This window comes from Pleuronectes platessa, chromosome 6 (genome assembly GCF_947347685.1).
Source record: "Pleuronectes platessa chromosome 6, fPlePla1.1, whole genome shotgun sequence".
NCBI lineage: Eukaryota > Metazoa > Chordata > Actinopteri > Pleuronectiformes > Pleuronectidae > Pleuronectes > Pleuronectes platessa.
The window spans coordinates 10,681,922-10,700,687 of record NC_070631.1 but is presented as its reverse complement, the minus strand read 5'-3'; positions in this window follow the sequence as shown (position 1 = coordinate 10,700,687).

Here is an 18,766-nt window from a genome sequence, read left to right as displayed (position 1 = left end):
ATATCATTATTCCACCTAGCACCTCTGATGCCAGTGACGGTCAACAATCTTATAAAGCAATTCTTTGAGGCATTCAGAGGCTTTCAGCTCACCATAAGCATCTCTGTAGAAACCAAATCTGAATCTTTGATGTATTTGTCAATTTCCTAATTAAGATTTGGAGGTGAAAACAGATTCCTACATGTTGAAGTGATGTCGTTGGTGGACAAGCTCCCTGTCAGTTGCTGCAAGTGACACCAGACACCTTTGGGCCTCCTATCAGGTCTGTGTATTTGTGTGTTAGATTTCTCTTTCCTCTGCTGGGACTCCGTCTCATGTTGCCTCGTCCTTAAGTGACTCGAGCAGTCAACCATCTCCAGCAACTATGAACATATAACACCAGAGGGAAAAAATGGAGCGATCATACTGGATGAGTAATCCGCAGGAAATTCACCTGGGTACCCGGGAAGAGGAAGATATTGGTTAAGTCAGCCATCTAAACCCTGAGAGGGAATTAACACTTGTATATTTAAATTCTCAAGTCTAAACCTACTGTCATCTTCTTATAATCCTTAAAGTACGATTGACCTAATTTGAATGGACATACTTCTGGGAAACACAGAAGTTTTAAGCCTTTAATCTTTTTTAAATCCCTTCCATTGCATTGTTGTATCTTTATACAGTTTGTCGTGTCTTATCTCTGACGATACAACACCAAGTCATGATGTCTTTGAGAGTAAATGCCTTTGCTCTCCCCTGGTCTGTGATAAGTTTACTCCCCTTCAGTCCTTCAGGCAAAACTTTTTTCAACCAAAAACAGGCCTGCCAGGTAAGAGCACCTGGCCAGCTTCTGTCTCGGGAGAGCTACAGTATAAAGTCTGAACACAGTGAGCTGAGTCAGGACAAACACAGGGGGCCTGGTTGCAATCCTCCTCATTGTGTAAAGCCATGATAATGGTGAAATCTCCAGGGGAGGAATGCAATCTCTACGTGATCAACCACTTCAGTGGGCTGCTGAAATTGACACCAACCCATGAGGTGCAAGTCCAGTCGGATGGAAAAACATGTATTTCACCTTGTGAGTGAAATACGATGGTCAATAACCAAGCAATATGTACCGTCATGCATTTCGCTTGCGGCGGAGAGACAAACGAACAGAGGGCAGCAGGAACAGCCATCAGAAACAAGTTGTTAATGTTAATACACAAGTCAACAACATATAGAGCACAGCTCTAGTCCTTTGCACTTTAAAGGAGACATATTGTATCCTTCACTTTAGATAAGAACATGTATCTGCTGGCCAAAAACAAGTCTAATGGGATCTTCATATTGTTCTGTGTTGTAAAGCACCACTAAAGCAACTAGCCTCCAGTTGTTATGCCAAGCTAAGCTTTAGTTTAATACAAACAGAAATGAGAGATGTATCAATCGTCTTGTTTAACTCTCCGCAATAATTTGAAAAAGTGGATTTCACACAACAAAACTCAAACCATTCGTTTAATGCACCATAACGTCCGCAGGGTTGATTCAAACCGAATATATGAACACACACTTTCTGCTGCTGCACTGGAGTAATGGATATATCAGTGATCTGAGTGCTTACACCCAACATGTCTATGAAATGGCTGGGAAGATTCCTGGCAACATAGGCACATGTTAATGTGTGATATGTTCTTTATCAATAAGTGTTCACTTGATATGAAACAGAACATCGCCGAGGGACACAACAGGAATTTCTACATTAAGTCATGAATATTTCATCTCGGTTGGCCATTTAGATTGAATATCTAATTAAATCTCTCAGTCCCTGAGGGAATATACACAATGATGCTGCAATTAATTTGATACTTAAAGGCAATGAGCTGATAATCTCGAAACACACCCACTGGAACAGCTTGTGATCAACCATTTCGTGTATATGTATATATGCATTGGAATCCCCAGTTAAAAGTGTGTAGAATTGAAAGAAAAAGCGCTAACCAGCCGCCATGATAAAACATTCATGTGACAGCAGAGATGAATAAAACCTTCGGAAATTATCCATCGGTCAAGCAAGCAGTAAATGTGGGCGTAGCTATGTGTCATAAGATGTAAATATTGTTGAGAGAGAGAGAGAGAATTCTGTTGCCTGTCGGTGACTGACAGGAATACTTGAGTCGCCTGCCAGGTTGAAGAAACACAGCAGCCCTTAGATCTCTGTGGGAGAAACTAACCTGCGCTGTGATTCTTTACAATAAGAGTCATTCATTATGCATGCGTTCAGCTTTGAATATGGCAGCCTTGAATAAATGATGTGGCGACTGCCTGGCCAAGATAGCCAACGCTAAAGAGATGAAGGCTCAAGGGGAGCAACCGACAGACGGTGTAACGATCTGGCAGTTAAGATTTTGTAGAAGTGTTTTCTGTTAACTGTTAGATCTCTGTTGTTTTGTGTTTGAGTTGTTTTCATGTGTGCATTCTGTTTCCTGTTTTATTTTTTAGTCTCTGTTCCTTGTGGGTTGTTTCGGTCTTCACTTCCTGTCTTGGTGATTGTCTGTCTAACTCCTCATGTGTTGCACCTGTGGCCAATTACCCCTGCCTTCCCTGTGTATAAGCGTCTGTCTTTCCCTTTGTCCTTGTCGGATGGTCTGTTTTGCTCCTGGTTTTTGTGGTTCTTGTTCATCACTGTCGTCCATGGTGCTGTTCTGTGTTCCTGTCCTGCCTTGTCCTGATCCCCTGTGCCTCTTCATTTTGAACCCCTCTCGTAAGCTTCCTTGTGTTTTTGGTTGGTTAGAGTTTAGTTTAGTTCCTTTTACATTAAATACGTTTTTTGTTAAACATCTCTGCATCTGGGTCCATCTCCTTCCCCATACCCGTGACAGACGGAGGTGGGGGAAAGAGGATGATGATGTCAATAGTGAAGAAAAAAGTCCTTATGAGTTACATACTTAAGAACAAAAAATAAAAAAGGGAAGGCCAAGAGCAGCACAGACACTTTTTAGAGTTTACGTTTTCACTTGAATGAAATAAAAGTTAAAATATTGAGACATTGCTCACATTTTTGAGATTTGATAATTCAAACTTATAAATAATGCGATGGAATAAAAATCTAACTTCAAACGCCAACACAGCAGCCGCACTGGAAAGTGAATCAGTCTGTTTTCAGACTTGGACCAGAAAGTTTCTTCTCTATGCGTGTGTAGGTGTGTGTGTGTGTATTAATCTGCATCAAACTGTCTTGGTGTCAAGACTCCTTTTCATTCAATAGAGATAATGTTCAACGTCTTCATGTATTTGTAGGGTATTCTAACAGTATTATTTGTTTACATTGTCATATTTGTTTTCAGTGCCTGTCTCTACGTTACAGTGTGCGTTTGTGTGATATGATGACACTGCCCTACACTCACACACTCAGTTTCAATACACACCACAGAAGAAACATTGCTTAAGACATTGTTTTGTCTTGATTGTCTAAAACAAAACAAATATAAACTGCCAGAATGCAGAAATGAAGACATTTAGCAAATAATTATTACGTTAACAATTTATATTCTTACACTTGCTATTTGAATGCATAAGTGCAGAGGTCACAAGCGAGTAAGTGAGCTAAGAAGCTGGCTGATATTTTGGTGGATGACGAGATGATGATTCTGCCCCGTCGAAAATCATGCTCTAAAAAAGGAGGGTGAGTATCGGCAAGTGTTCTACAGTTTAAATGCTAGCGTCAGCATGCTAACAATCCCAGAATGCCAAAGCTAACATGCTGAGCTCTACTGTATTTTTTTTTACCATGCTTAGCATCTTAGTTTAGTGATTTATTATAATGACATGCTAAAGAAGAAGCTGAAGTATAGTACATTTGGCTTTACAGGTCAGTTTTATTTATACCGAATGATGAAGCTATACAAGAGAAGTCAATTGGTCGTATGACATATCATCAGGGAACATGAGTATATGCCACATTTCAATCTTTAATAATGACAGTAAATAATCTGTAATAGTACCAACATCTGTAAATGTGAACTCATGGTGGTGCCAGAGTGAAAGTCAGTAAAATCAGAGGGATAACATTATGTTTGATCAAATAATGAATTATCTTTTGACACTTTACAAAATACAAATTGGGAGTTTTAAACTGTTGTAATGTTGAATCCCATGAGGAAGACAGATACAACTAATACACTGCTAATAATAATGATAATAAAATATTCATGAAACCAAGTGAAATCACACCGATCACTGTGAGCTTAAGAATAACGATTCTACCGGGAAGTTGTTCCTCAAGCAACTACCAGAGTATTGCCTTTATACTTTTATGACATCCACAAGTCTCTCAGAGCATAATTCCAGAGCAATCGGCCTCTTTGTTCATGAATCGTGACTAATGCTCAATATTCATGTGAGAACGAGAACGGAGTGATCAATGTGGCTCACAGCTTTGAAGGGTGCAAAGCAGCAACCTCCCTCCCCTCCTCCTCCTCCTCTTCCTCCTCCGCCTCCTCCTCCCCTCTCTCTGTTCACTCCTCTGCTGCCGAGCCCTGCGAGACGCATTTATCACGACTTTATTAGTGAAAGACCACAAGCGCATGAATATTCTTTTCCCCACAGCTTAGGCGTTATATTATGCATTTTCAATACTGTGTTTGTTTTCATTTAAAGGGAAGTGTGCGGATGAGCCCTGACAAGTGTTTAGTAACCGGGTGAGGCACTGTCTTACACTGGAGTCATGCCGCCACTGGAAAAGGCTTGGGATCTGACCCACATGCAATTACATTAAACTCAATGTAGAGTAAGCTGCATTAATTATGAGGCTGGGTATGCAAAGATGGACATTGATGCAAAACCAGAAAAACTGTAGGAACACAGGATTATAAAAGCTCTCGCTGTTCCCGCGCACACGTTTGCTCGTCTCGCTCCCATGCTGCAGATTAGACGTGTAGGCTCGCCTGCTCAAAGGAGGGCACTGTGCCCCTGATAGAAGACCCTGGCAGGATTTTCCATTGAAGCCTCCTCTTTTCAGTTGAACCCCCGACACTCTGCCTGGATTACCTCACACTCCTCCACTCAAAGAGCTGCTGGAAGTGATTGCTGTGTGATTGTTGTGTAATTTTCCTGGGAATGGTGCTGGAATGGAAGGTTGCATTTGCTAAAGGAGCAGTCTGAGTAAGGATATCTTTAAGCTCTCTCGCTCATATGCATATGCAAAGAAAAAAATTCCCAAATAATCCCTCAGATGAGAAGGATTTTACACATGCGAATACATTAAAATAAGGGAACTGAATGTAAAGTGCTCAACTGGATGAATGAATGTGGATACTTTCACAACTGAAAATGACCCTAATGTTTTTCAGCCTCTGTGTACATGCATGAAGGTTTTTGTGTGTACTTTTCTTTCTTCCTGTATAGTAGGAATGCTAATATTTGTATATTGACAGCTGATCCACAATTGAGTGCCTTCTCCAGAAGTTACATGAGAAGGTATCACGGATTTAAAGGGAGTGATAGGTGATGGTGGGAAGAATATGTATGGATAAATTTAATAAAAGTAGCTCACTCATCAAGAAGGATTACATGGTGAGGGAAGGAGAAATGCTGTAAGGTTCCGTGAACTTGGAATATGCACTGCTAGTCAAAAAATATAACTTTGAAAGCTGGTGTCATGAGAGTAATGGTTCTCTAGAGTCACAATGGACTGGTGTCGATGCATCCCATGAATAAGGAATTAGCCCTGAACGTCGAAGAGGCAGCTGAGCGGTATCCCACAGAGGTCCGAGCCCAAGGGAGGTTCATCTCATTCATCATTAACTGCATCTTAAGGTGAAAGAAGGCAGAGTGACCGGAGAGATGAAGGAAGGCAGGTAGAGTCGATCCAGGAGAGCGAATGGGGACAGATGAAGGCAGAATTGGTGGAAGATTGTTTCGGGGGTTTGGGAAGGAGCTCAAGCTGAGAGAGCGAGATGATGTTGAGGATAAAGAAAAGATCAAGGACAGGAAGGAAGACTGAAAAGGAATCATGAATTAAAAGAGGAAGAGAGATTAAAACATGTATGAGTAACGAGAGGAAATGATAGCAGGAGAGGAAGCAGGTGAGAGGTGAAGGAGGATGTTTTGGGAAGAGGAGGTGACTCCTGGGAGGAGATATCTCCTTTATAAATCCACACTGACATCCATTAAAACACACACACACACACACACACACACACACACACACAAATTACCTTTTGCAGACGATAGTGTGACTTACATGTCCTATATTTACTGTGGTTGCAAGGACAGAATGCACAAGCGTTAAAACTTGTTCACACATTGGTCAGGGTTAATAGTTTTTCCATATCAGATGGGTAACATTTATTAACTGATGAAACATGTGAAGTGAAGCGGAACCATCTCATCAGACCACACTTCAAAGTTACATGATGCTGTTATCTAAAAACGACATGATTCCAATCGGAGGGACGGAGCTCTGGGGAGAGGGGGGGAGGGGGGGTACACAGTTAACATGCATCCGGTGATGTAGAGTCAAGCAGACATTGCTTTGTATGAAATGAAATCCCCTTAAAATGCGGATTTCAATTAAATTAATGTAATTATAAATGGATAAAGTATGGTGCAGTATTAGTATAGTTTGAATGAAAATAACACAACTAACGTCATCAGATTCAGATGCCAATGTTTCAACAGAATGGAAATAATGTATTCTTCTCAAAGCAATCCTTGGTGCACTGTGGATGGCTCTTTTAATATTTTCTGTCAGTCTTTAGTTGATTGATAGGCTCATCTGAATTGGAATAGCAAGTCGTCACCAGCTGTGCACTAACCTGCTTGGTCAGCCAGTGTTCAGCTTAACTTGAACACTCCCCCCCCCCCCCCCACTGCCTGTGTTTCGACAGACGTAGCTCGACTAAATCAACAAACCAGTGAAATAAGTCAACAGAGGTAGCTGCTCAGATGGGCCGCCTGTTATTGATTTCCAGTGAAATGGGGATTCAGAGCATATGAATGTATGTATACACATATGCAGTTGGGGGGCCCAATTAATTCCCTATTTACCAAGTCCAATTTTGATCAGCGTCCCAGAATTCAAGGCTGCCTCTGCAGATCCTTCATGCTGCTCTCTGCCTGTCTGTCTTTAGGGTTGCCACATATACAGCATTAGAACTCGTGCCATCAGCAAAAATATCCAAGAAAGTGGTTCTCAAATATTTGTTTATTTGTTTATTTGTTTATTTAGAAGGATCCCCATTAGCTCTACCCTAAGACAGAGCTACTTTTAGTGGGGTCCACATTTAAGACATACATAATATACAGATATCAAACATTTAAAAAAAAACATTAAACACCAATATCAAACATTTAAAACATACGTTACATTATAAATATGTTACATTATAGATATCAAAATTAGTATACATACAAATAGTGATCATATAATATTACAGATATCAAAAATAAATTTAGTGGTTATGCAATATTACCTTTGTCATGATATAAAATACTGATATATATACAATTCAATAGAAGTATATTGTAAATGATGAACATCAGGCTGAGGCTCATTTATGTTCTACATTAGATAACTAAACGGAAAGGGACAAAGCCTTCTGTCTATACTATAAGTTTATTTGGTCCTTATTCGTAAATTTTATCTGAAAGCTTACAGATTCGGATGAAAAAGACATCACAGAGCAGAACCACGTGAACTCACGGGGGGCAGGGTAGCCGACTGTTCAAGCAAGACGACCATGAGACACGAGGAACACATTTTAACAATGGACCAACAACTTGAGGAGAGGACAGGTACATTATCACAACCCCATTCACTTTCGCCATGTTAGTTGTCAGAAACTCTCGACTTGCGCTGACCTCTTGTCGATGTATTGCTTATCAACCTTAGCGACGTAATGTTCGCATGGATGTACGTGCATAGGTGTTGACGGTTGCGTCTTGTGCAAACGAATGCATCACTTTTCTTACAAAAAGGCAGCATAAATTAGCTCTGAGAAGGCAGCCAAGGCTAGCTATAATCTTACCATATGTTCAAAAAGTTGAGCATAGAGTGGGTCAAACTTCAGTCAAAAAAGTCATGTAAACACTTCCCACACTTTAAAGGAGAGCTGAAGCTGTACGTGTGTTAATGCTGCACGTATGTGTGTGCGTGTGTGTGCAGATGTGCCTCGGTGCAAAAACAGTGATGCATTGTTCGAGAAAGCCCTGCCTTTGATGTTGCAGAGAGGGAGCGTGTCTGCTCTGCAGTAAAGGGCAAATCAACTGATTATTAATCAGCGCAGAATTTTCTAATCACTCGCACCGAGACGCTAATAACACTCTCCTCCCTGACTTTGATCCCTTCTTCACTGCCGTCGGAGTAATGCGGAAACTTAAGAGGAACTGATGAAAACCAGACAGAATGTTTCCTTCGCTCTCAGTCCCCTCTAATCAAACAGAGCGAGATGGTGTTTGTGGTGATGTGTGATTGTTTCTGATATAGGAGCGTGGATCAGGTGCATTTTGTAATTAATGTGTGATGGGGCGATAATGCATGAACAAACACGTACAGACACAAGCAAACAAAGATCCAGGCGCAAAGACAGACACAAAATCACACACGTACACACACACAAACACACACACACATGTCTCTGGCAGATTAAGTCACAGCTGCTTCATGGTCTGCAGCCTATTTCTACATAGAAAACAAATATACCATAAATAGACACTAGTCTATGTCACCGATTCAGATTTTTGTGCAGAATGTGTTATTATGGAGAGAGAGAGAGAGAGAGAGAGAGAGAGAGAGAGAGAGAGAGAGAGAGAGAGAGAGAGAGAGAGAGAGAGAGAGAGAGACTGGCTGTCAACATCAGTTTCCTTCCTAGTGGTAAGTATGTGAGGCTGGATGACACATCACAATGATTGGCATAATGAAAAGAGGATAAACCAGCCTTGAATTTTCCATCCTTGGTGTGACAGAGGTGATCAATAACTCAATATCACACCATGTTGTTAGGCTCCGCCTGAAGAGAAAGTGTCTTCTTCTCGAGGCATCAGACGCAGGCAGCATCACCGGGCTCCACATCGTTCACGCACTTGTCTGCCTCGTCCGCAACCTTCACAGAGAAAGCTCTTCATCTGACTATTGAAGGAACAGAAGTGAAACAGGTGAGACACGACGATGAATCTAAGTGTTGCTAAGTGCAGATAGGCTGTCAACTGAGTGATCAAAGCCAGATTGCTTTTTGTGCCTAAGCCTGCACCGTAACAGCTGCGCTCAGGTGTAGATGTTGTGAAAAGTATAAGCCATATGCAACAAAGCGTCGAAATATATAGATGCTTCAGACTCAATTCCTGCATCTTGCAACTCATATATAAAAAAAAAAAAAAAAAAAAAAAAAAGGTCTTCTCATGGACCGCAGCATTGTGTCTTGTGTCCTTCCATCACACAACTAATGTGGCAAAGGACTGAATCAACAAACAGCGGAAATGTAAGTATGCTTGGTCACAGTGTTGAATATTTTTTTATGCCTGTCTGAATTATGGAAATAAGGCTTTAGAAGAGCCTCCTGAATGCACTGCACTCCTCTCTCCTTTTTGGGTTAAGGACGAGAAGTGCTTTTTCAGCAGGAACACATTGACAGCCCAGCAAACCAACCATGTGCCACAGACTAAATGAGATTAAGTTTCATCATAAGCAGATTCATCTACATTGAATACAGGCCAGCTCTTCCAACCTTGGGACTCTCTGTTAACAAATTAGGGACCACTGTGTGTCCAGTGCTAACAACGGATGTCAAAGGGTCTTTAGATGTCTTGATCCAGTCCACTTTCTTAATTTACAATTTTTCATGTGCCCCAGATGAAAAGTGATGGAAAAAGACAAGCTATCCAGAAAATATCCCTCTTCCATTTCATAAATTACCATATCTGAAGTTATGATACCATTTTCACTGTTCAAATTAGATGTTTAATAGGTTATAGAAAGTTTTGAATTATACAATGAATGTAATCAATTATACAAATTCAGAAAGAACAAATGAATGCAGTGAATTGCTAATAAGGTCATAGCTAATTGCTCACATGGTGATAAATAATAAAAACTGTAATTTTGTGTGAAGTGGCCGGGATTAACAGATGCCATGGAGTGATAGAAACACCATCTGAACGGGACGGCGTCAATTTGTATTTTATTTTTGTGATTAATCGTACGCAAGCTACTGCTATCTCTGGATTGACCCAGTCAAATCGTTAAGAGCTGCACTTTCCCGGATAATGAGAAAGTGATAAAAACCTTTCCATGACAGCCATGTGGTCTTTCGGGAAGTTGTTACATTTACAAAAACATTCTCTATTTTTAAGTTCATATAACATACTAATGAAAGGTGCCATCATGTTTATTCTCCCTTCCCTATAAACAACATATCTTATGTCTTGTCTGTTCTCTGCAGCTACTTTGCAAGTATTACTGGCAGCTATCTAAACCAAGACTGATGCACTTTGTTCATCCAGCGCCTCTTTAATGCAGATAATGAAAATGAGACAGATGAGGGCGGCAGGGCTGAGCTTGTGTAATAGTTGGGCCATGGGCAGTTTACTCTGTTCTCTTAATTAGATCACTCCAAATCCCTGATGCTCCTGTCGGCGAAGTTTGGGACAACCTGCTCTAATTGCTATCATGCACAGATGTGATAAAGTATATTTGCTGCAGGCTAAGGGGATTAGGATGCGCTTCATGGAGGGATCTTGAACCTTGGGGATATGCAGCAGGAATGGCAGGAAATGTTTACTGGAATGAGCAAGTTACTACAGAGAGTGTACATGGTAAGTTAAGTAATGCAGCATCAATAGGATATTGAACCAGGTGTCTGATGAGATTGCTGAAGTGTTCTTACTGGCTTGAACGCTGAATTCCCAAACAGAATAAGTGATCGGTAAAAAACAATTAAAATATATACTGTAGCTTGTCCTCTAATATCCCTCGTGCTCTTGAACGATGGATCCAACCTCTGGTCAATCACATTCTCGGGGTCTGAGGGTTTAAATTCTTTAACACCACAAATGAGGTCACTGCAACCTTCAACACGTTGAGCAATACGTGGCTTTCTACATATGCTATGTGCAGGGCAGTCAGCCGTATCCCGTATTCCTCAGGCTTGAACCTAACCATCGCGCCTGCAAAGTTAGGCTACAAATAGAAACGTTCCCCGCTGAACCACTGTGACCTGGACACACCTGAGAAAGCTCTCAGCCAAACAGCAGATAGGACACAGGCCACACAGAGGGCCAGACCCAAGGAAAAATTGGTCACATGCAACAGTGTTAAGCAACAAGGTCCTATGGCTCATATATATTTCCCTTTTAATTGTATCTGTATACACTGAGAGTAAGACAGTGACTGGGCAAAGCAGAAAAACCTTAGAAAACAGCGAGGTACAGTAAGATGACATTTTCATAGAGGACACGCTGGAGTTTGATTGATGGATTCTGACATTGACATTGTCCTCTCCATTTAAGTGTAAAGATTTCTCCGAAAGCTTGAACCAAAATAGAATAATTTTCCCTGGCCAGTATTCCCCCTTGAATTCAACTGTAATGTATTCATTAGTCCACAGATCACTCATGGCAGGGTTATGATCAACCATATTAGCTATATGTATAGAAAAATAGTGAGTAATGCATATGCGTAGGGAGCGGGACAATGTCAAAGCACAATTTGAGCATTCAAATGAAACACTATTGTGCGCACGAGAACCCACAACACAAGCGCACGGACACACACACACATTTGAATATGTCATTAATTCTCTATATAGCACATACACGTCAACTTACAAGTGTAGAAGTAACCGCACTTGCTAACACACATATATTCAAGCCGACACTCTACACAGAGCTCAAATGTTACGTACACTGGGAAGAAAAGAGATATACTGGGGGCTGGTGTTGCTGTGGATACTGCAGAAGCATCTCCCCTCCCAGAAGTGATGGTGTGATTAGCACCGAGCTTCTCACCATCACCTCAGACCATCACTCTGTCTGCTGCGATCCTTAACAGCCATCAGTATCTGTCCTCTACTGCAGGAGGACAGCCAGCTTTCGACGAGTTACATTCCATCTTGTCAAAGTCACTCATAGCATTCCAAGACTTTGTGAGCGGCTAGATCCCAAGTGGCAGAAGCCTATTTGAACATGTGTTACGCGGCTGTATATCTTTAGCCTGCTGAATCATCTTAAATGTGTTATTGCACTCACACGTGTGACGGCAACACTATTTTTGTCTCGTTTGCTTTCTTCCTGTGTCTTGAATGCTAAGAGCCCCCCCCCCCACCATCTTGCTTGATGCCCAGTGTACTGGAGATGGAAGTGAAAGGTGGACACACAGACAGCAAGGGAAAGGAAGAAGCTCCTTACTTGAAAACAGCATATGACAAACCTCAGATCTTTGCATCCACTGACTGGGAAGGGTATAAATCATACTGTAAATAACTTTCTTTATCTGTCCTTCATCCTGCACTTGTCAGAATTCGACTTGCCCTTCCCTGTTTTGAAGAGATAAGGAACATGGAGTTTAAAAGACAGCTGGAAAAGGTCTGAAATATTGAATAATATATACGTATGAAAAATACAAAAAAAGAGTCATGTGAAAATATATGTAGATTGTCAGCATTCTCTTGATTATGCTCTGAAATTTGCCTGCTGGGTTTGAGTTGTATTCTCCTTCCCCTGATGACTGTTAATAAAAGGCCAGGAGAAAGCAAACGGACCGGCCCTGATTGGTGATGTTCACCCGTATTAACCTTCAATGATTACTTCTCATCACCAACATTAGGATGCAGTGGAGTTCCAGGTACTACATCATCATCCGAGAAGATTCCAAACCCCAAATACAAATAAATACAAACCAGCACCCTTGAGTAGAGCTTGGGTTAATTAGACAGAAACTGTGAGCTGTAATTTTGTGATGCTCAAGACAGAAGCAGAGAGTCTCATTCTGTGGCCCTTCCTCCGCGTGACAGATTTCCCTGACCAAACATCTGCGAAAAAGTGATTTGTGTGGTCCTGGATATTTACTGTGTTTGATTGCGTATGTTGGGTAATTGGATGCACAGGAACCACTGGAATGAGAATTGCACGCTCTATTAATCTCACTTAGAAGAGATGAGTCACACAGACAAGAAAAGGAGAAGAGTGAAGAAACATTATGCTCTTTTCACCTTGAAGAAGTTTTGTCTCACAGAAAGGATTTATTCCCTGTGTGTATTCTTCTTTGCTTCTTTGTTGAATGTGGTAGTGGCATTCATAATTTCAGGATTAATATGTCACAGAGAGATATGTGGGCCAGTCCAAACTGCTTTACATGTACATCAGCCCATGTTCTTTTGACTTTTTAGTTTGGTCTGTCTCCGATCCATTAACATGGAGGATTTACCAGGAATGGGGGTAAGACGTTAACGTGTGGCCTGCAGGGTGGTAATGTCAAATGTATCTTCTGTAGTGTGGCTCTTTTGGGGTTTATGTGGCTGAGACGTCTTACACAAATTGATTCATGGAAAACACAAAAGCAAAAGCCACAAAAGCCACAACAGGAAAGCAATAGCTGAAAAACTTAACGTAACAACACAACTGCAAAAAAGCCACAAAAGTAAAAGTCCCAACACAAATGTAAAAGTCACAACACAACTGTAAAAACCACAACCTGGAAGCAAAAGCCACAACACAATTATAAAAGCCCCAAAAGGAAAGCAAAAGCCACAAAATGGAGACACAACCACAACGTGAGAAACAATTCAAGGGATGTTGTTAATGAAGCAAGCAGAGTTACTTACCCTGGTCAAGACATGGGTGTGTGGGTCGTTTGCGTCAAGTGAGCTGTCGCTTGTTGTCGTTTGTAAAACCCTGACAAGTCAGAAGCTGCTTAAAAATAGGATGCTTGTCTAGTTCAGGTGTTACGGTACAGGTTTGCCCTTCCTTGTGGCTACTCCAAGCATCTGTACCGTTAAACCTTGAGTAAACCATCATCTGTTTCAGTGGCTCACTTGACAGCGGTAAGTACCTCTGTCAGGTGACCTTTTGTTATATCACTCACTGCTGTTATCGTTGAGTTTCCATTGTGTGGCTGCTGTGGTTTTGTCGTGACTTATTGGTGAGTTGGCTTTTGCATTCGTGTTTTCCCTCTATTCTCTTATGTGAGATGTCTCGGCCACAGTATTTTTCTTATCCCAAAAATTACCCATGAAGTCATATTTTTTACAGATTTTGACTTTTGTGTAGTCACAGTAATATCTAATCAAATGTTTAAACAAAATACCACATTAATCTGAACTGGAAAATCTGTATGGCATTGACATTCTAAATAACATGTCAAGAAATTATGTTTATGAAACAAAGAGTGATTATTTATTATTATTACGAATGATCACTTTTTGTCTCTGTGTGTCAGTTCACCCGGTAGAAGGCATAACCACACAAGCATTGGTGTTTTTTATACAATTCAAGCCCATTGAAATAAAGGCCTTTTACACCTCTCACGCCACTTTGAGTGCCTGGACCTGGATTCTTAATGCCATTATTTAAGTTTGCCATAATTTTGGTGTTTTGACTGGTATACCATCAATAACTACAGTGCTAGAGAAGTGGAAATATTCACATATTGTTGTTGCTTCGTGAGAAGTCAGGGAGGAAGAAAGGTCGCTATGATTCATGATCTAGATACCATGAATGTCTGTGCTGAATTTAATGACAATCTCTCAAACAGTTGTTAAGCTGGAGACAGAGAAAGAAAGTGACCAACACATTTGCCATTAGAGCCACAGAGATTGCGGGGCTTAAAAGATCAAGTTAGAAGTCAGTTCACAGACCTACTTGTGGTTTTACCTAGCCTGGATGCCAGACGAACTTAGCCCCGCCCACAACAGATTTGGTCGGGCAGTTCGGTCTGGGGTCGCTCCATTGGGAAAAAATTATGGCCGGACCGGGCCAATCAGATTGTCAGGGCGGGCTTTATACGATGATTGACAGATGATCAACGGTAACGTAATCAACCACGTCATCACAGTGCCCTCGGGTTGAATTCGTTTTCAACAAACATGCCTGCCGCTGGCGAGCTGAGATGTGTAGATGCTGCCATTGAGTCTGTTTTAGAAGACATCGACAGCGCATTCATTTTGAAAGAGGAACACAGAACGTGGAGGCGACGCCAAAGCACCGCGCTAATCCCTATCGCCCCGGCGCTTGGCTGTTCACAACGGACACTGAAGCGACGCTGAACCGCCGGGCAGCGCTAATAATATCACCCGTTGATCCAGTGGATCGCTGCACGGCTTTGTGCCAGTCACACCGGAGGCTGAAGCACCGCGCTGCACCAAGGCTGCCTCGCGGTGCTTCAGCCTCCGGTGTGACCGGCACAAAGTTTTAACATGGGAGTGGATGGGAGCCAGCTGTTATTTAAGGCTTGGCGCTGCGCTGAAGCGTCCGGTGTGAACCCAGTAAATAACTCACAATGCGTTGCTTAGCATACGTCACATACTACGTTGCTCTGATTGGTTGTAGGTCTATCCAATTGAGCGAAGAGGAATTTACTTCCTGGTCAGTTGAAACACGCCCCATAATTTTTTCCCAATGGAGCGACTCCAGACCGAACTGCCCGACCAAAATGTTGTGGGCGGGGCTAAGTTCGTCTGGCATCCAGGCTAGGTTTTAGTAAAGACTGAAGCCAGTGTCAGAACTCTTGTATTATTCCAGCACTACCTGAAGGTGTAAACCTTTTAAGTGGTAAGTGGACATTGTTTACAACCAAGTGCTTTTCAGTACAAGTCACATTCAGACTGCGCTACTTTATGCTAAACACTCCGTCAGCGCAGCCATTAGAGTAAATCTTGATGTTTATTGTCCATGGACATTTCGGAATGCAGACCAGAGGGGCAGGGCATCGACCACCATCCTTGTGGTTTGTGGACGACCCACTCTACCTCCTGAGCCACAACTGCCTTTTTACAGTTTTGAATTATATACCGACCTCTTCCCCTTTTAGACCCATCAAAAAATGTGTATGAATGATCCGTGAAAAGGTGTTAAGATTGAAAGTAGATAAAAATACCTTCTATGTAATTCCTGACCTTGTACAGTAAAGTACGCTGCCTGTCAGATGGATGTGAGTGTGTGTGTGTGTGTGTGTGTGTGTGTGTGTGTGTGTGTGTGTGTGTGTGTGTGTGTGTGTGTGTGTGTGTGTGTGTGTGTGTGTGTGTGTGTGTGTGTGTGTGTGTGTGTGCGCGTGCGTGCGTGCGTGTTTCTCTGAAAAGGTTAACTGTGTGTGTGTCCCTCTGGCTCTGTGTTCAACACTGACTGTGAGTGATGAAAATGAAATGTGTGTCTGTTCAATGTAAATGTGGTGGTAGGGCTGTGACAGGTATATGACTGCTTGGTCCCATGAGGACATTTATCCGTGGAAGACACAGTCCTGAACAACCTCCACTGTCAGACCGCGATAATGTGCACAGGTAAATATTCAAAATACTTATTAAAACAGTTCCTTTACTCTAATAGCACAAACACGTCGGTCAAATTCTTTGCATGTTTACTGCACATAGACTTATGTGGATATTTGACTTATGATTTGCCACGTCATACAATCGTAATGTTCCGTTACAGAGGAGACTTTTCTTCTGCTATTCAGCAGTGGATTTTTGTCACCCCATAGCAATGCAGAGTTATGGTTCATAAGAAGTTCAACAACTTAAAGTTGGTTATCAGAGAAAGTGCACCTTTTACCTCCTTGGGGGATGTGCTTCAGTGGCATTAGGGTTTCCAGATTTCATGGACTTTATTAGGTACACTATGTAGAGTTATGTATAGGTGGGTTTAATGCAGTCGGGGTGGAGATCGTCTCCGTATTTCTTTCAGAGGAAGGTGGATTGTCCCATTCAGCTGAAGGGTGAACAGTAGAGTAGCAGAGGGAGTCTGCCTCTAGTACCTTTCAGTGAAGACGTGCAACAGCTGCAGTGATTTAGTTGAGGTTTTAAACCCACGTTGTTGACACGGTGCTCATACCTGGAGAGAACCCCCCCTGTGTGGCTCCATCAATCACAGCCACGGGGCAGGAGACCCAGGGCACAGAAGGACAACAACTCCGATGTAGCTGCAGTCAACTGAGGAGACACTGGAGGACAAGCATGTGGTCATGGCCTGTCGTCAAAGCAGCCAAGATCTGCATAGGTGATTGGACACATGATGAATGAACCCATTCCTCGTTTTTCATTCAGATACTAGTGTGTGATTTAATGAATAATTCTCAATCTTATATCTCGCTTAAGATATTCAGTAAGAAAAAAGCTTGTGTTCATATCCATAATGTAATTTTAAATAATGTTCTGGTTGCATTATAATACATTCATCAAACTGTTAAGGGGATGGGCCATAATGATGTGTGAGCAACACTTCAAAATCAATTAAAGATGCTCTCTTTCACCATGTCAAAGAGAAAAAGGCATAGTGTCAATTAAAAAAAACACATTACTCTCCTGAGGCAATGATAGAGTAAGAAAAATGAAGCCACCGCCCAGTTTTATGCTCTGTTTATCAACAGGACATTTTGTTATGATTAATTTTCGGGCATAAAGGATACACAAACCTGTCTCTTTTGTAGGTTATTCAACTGACTGGTTTCAAATGAGTGGCCTTCACAACAGACCACTTCATCAACAGAACTGACAGGAGAAAGATTAAAAGGCAGAAGCAAAATTGTGCAATGTTGAAAACATGGTACGGGCGTGAAAGAGGTTTTTTAATATTTAATACTGGATTTATGAAGCCCCAAGCCCTTAGACTTTGTTGATGAATTTAGGTTCCTGTGATCAAACAAATGCAGAGAATCTCAATCCTTACAACCTGCTCCTGCATGGCCTGCTGTGTGTTTACAGGGAAGTCGAGCGTGTGTAGGTGCTAAACTTTCTGTGTGAGTCAGTATATGTCTAGAATATCAACAACCTCTTTACACTTCTGACTGCTGTGGCCCGAGGAGCAGAGTGATGAAAGAGAAAATTGGGAATAGACAGTCAGAGGCGAGTTTCAGGGCTTTTCTCCCAGCGTCCCCGTCTGCGGCTGAAATTTATCCTCCAGCCTGTATGCTCAATGCAAACTCAGCATTAGCTCTTACATAATGCAGACATGAGCACAGCGGAATTAAATCTATATGAGCAGTATCACAAATTCCTTTTATTGGCACAGTCATAAAATTTATGTTTGAGCTGCAACAAATTTTCAGCTCTGAGCCATAGCGCTTGAATGACAAGGGGAAATTCAGCAGTGCCTTTCCTAAAATGAGTATGATATACAATCAGATAAAAAGTTGATTTAAGTCGGAGTAGTAGGAGTATATAAAGTTCCTGGACTGGAAACACTGCTCCCCTGCTCCCTTGGTGAGAGCCAACGCAGTCTGGGCATCAGTCGACAAAGCGTGACAAGTATAGGGGCTGGACTGGTTGCAGGATCGGCTGTCTTAGTCTATCCTTGCGCTGGAAAGGGGCCAAGAGCACATCTATGACCGCCCCCCCACCCTCCTCCTCCCTCCCTCCTCGGGTCTGGCTGCCTCCCTGAACAGTAGACAAAGGGGCTGCCAAGTCAGAGCTTGGCACACCAAGGATAAACTCCACCACAGTCACAGACTAAATCCCCCGATGGAAGATTTCAGATACCTAATGGGGATTAGACAAAATAGGGATGCAGGTTTGTGTGCAATAGTTGAATTCCAGCAAACAAACAAATGCACGACGAGGGAAATGTCATAACAAGAAGCTTCTGAGTTTACTCACGTGCAGAAAGT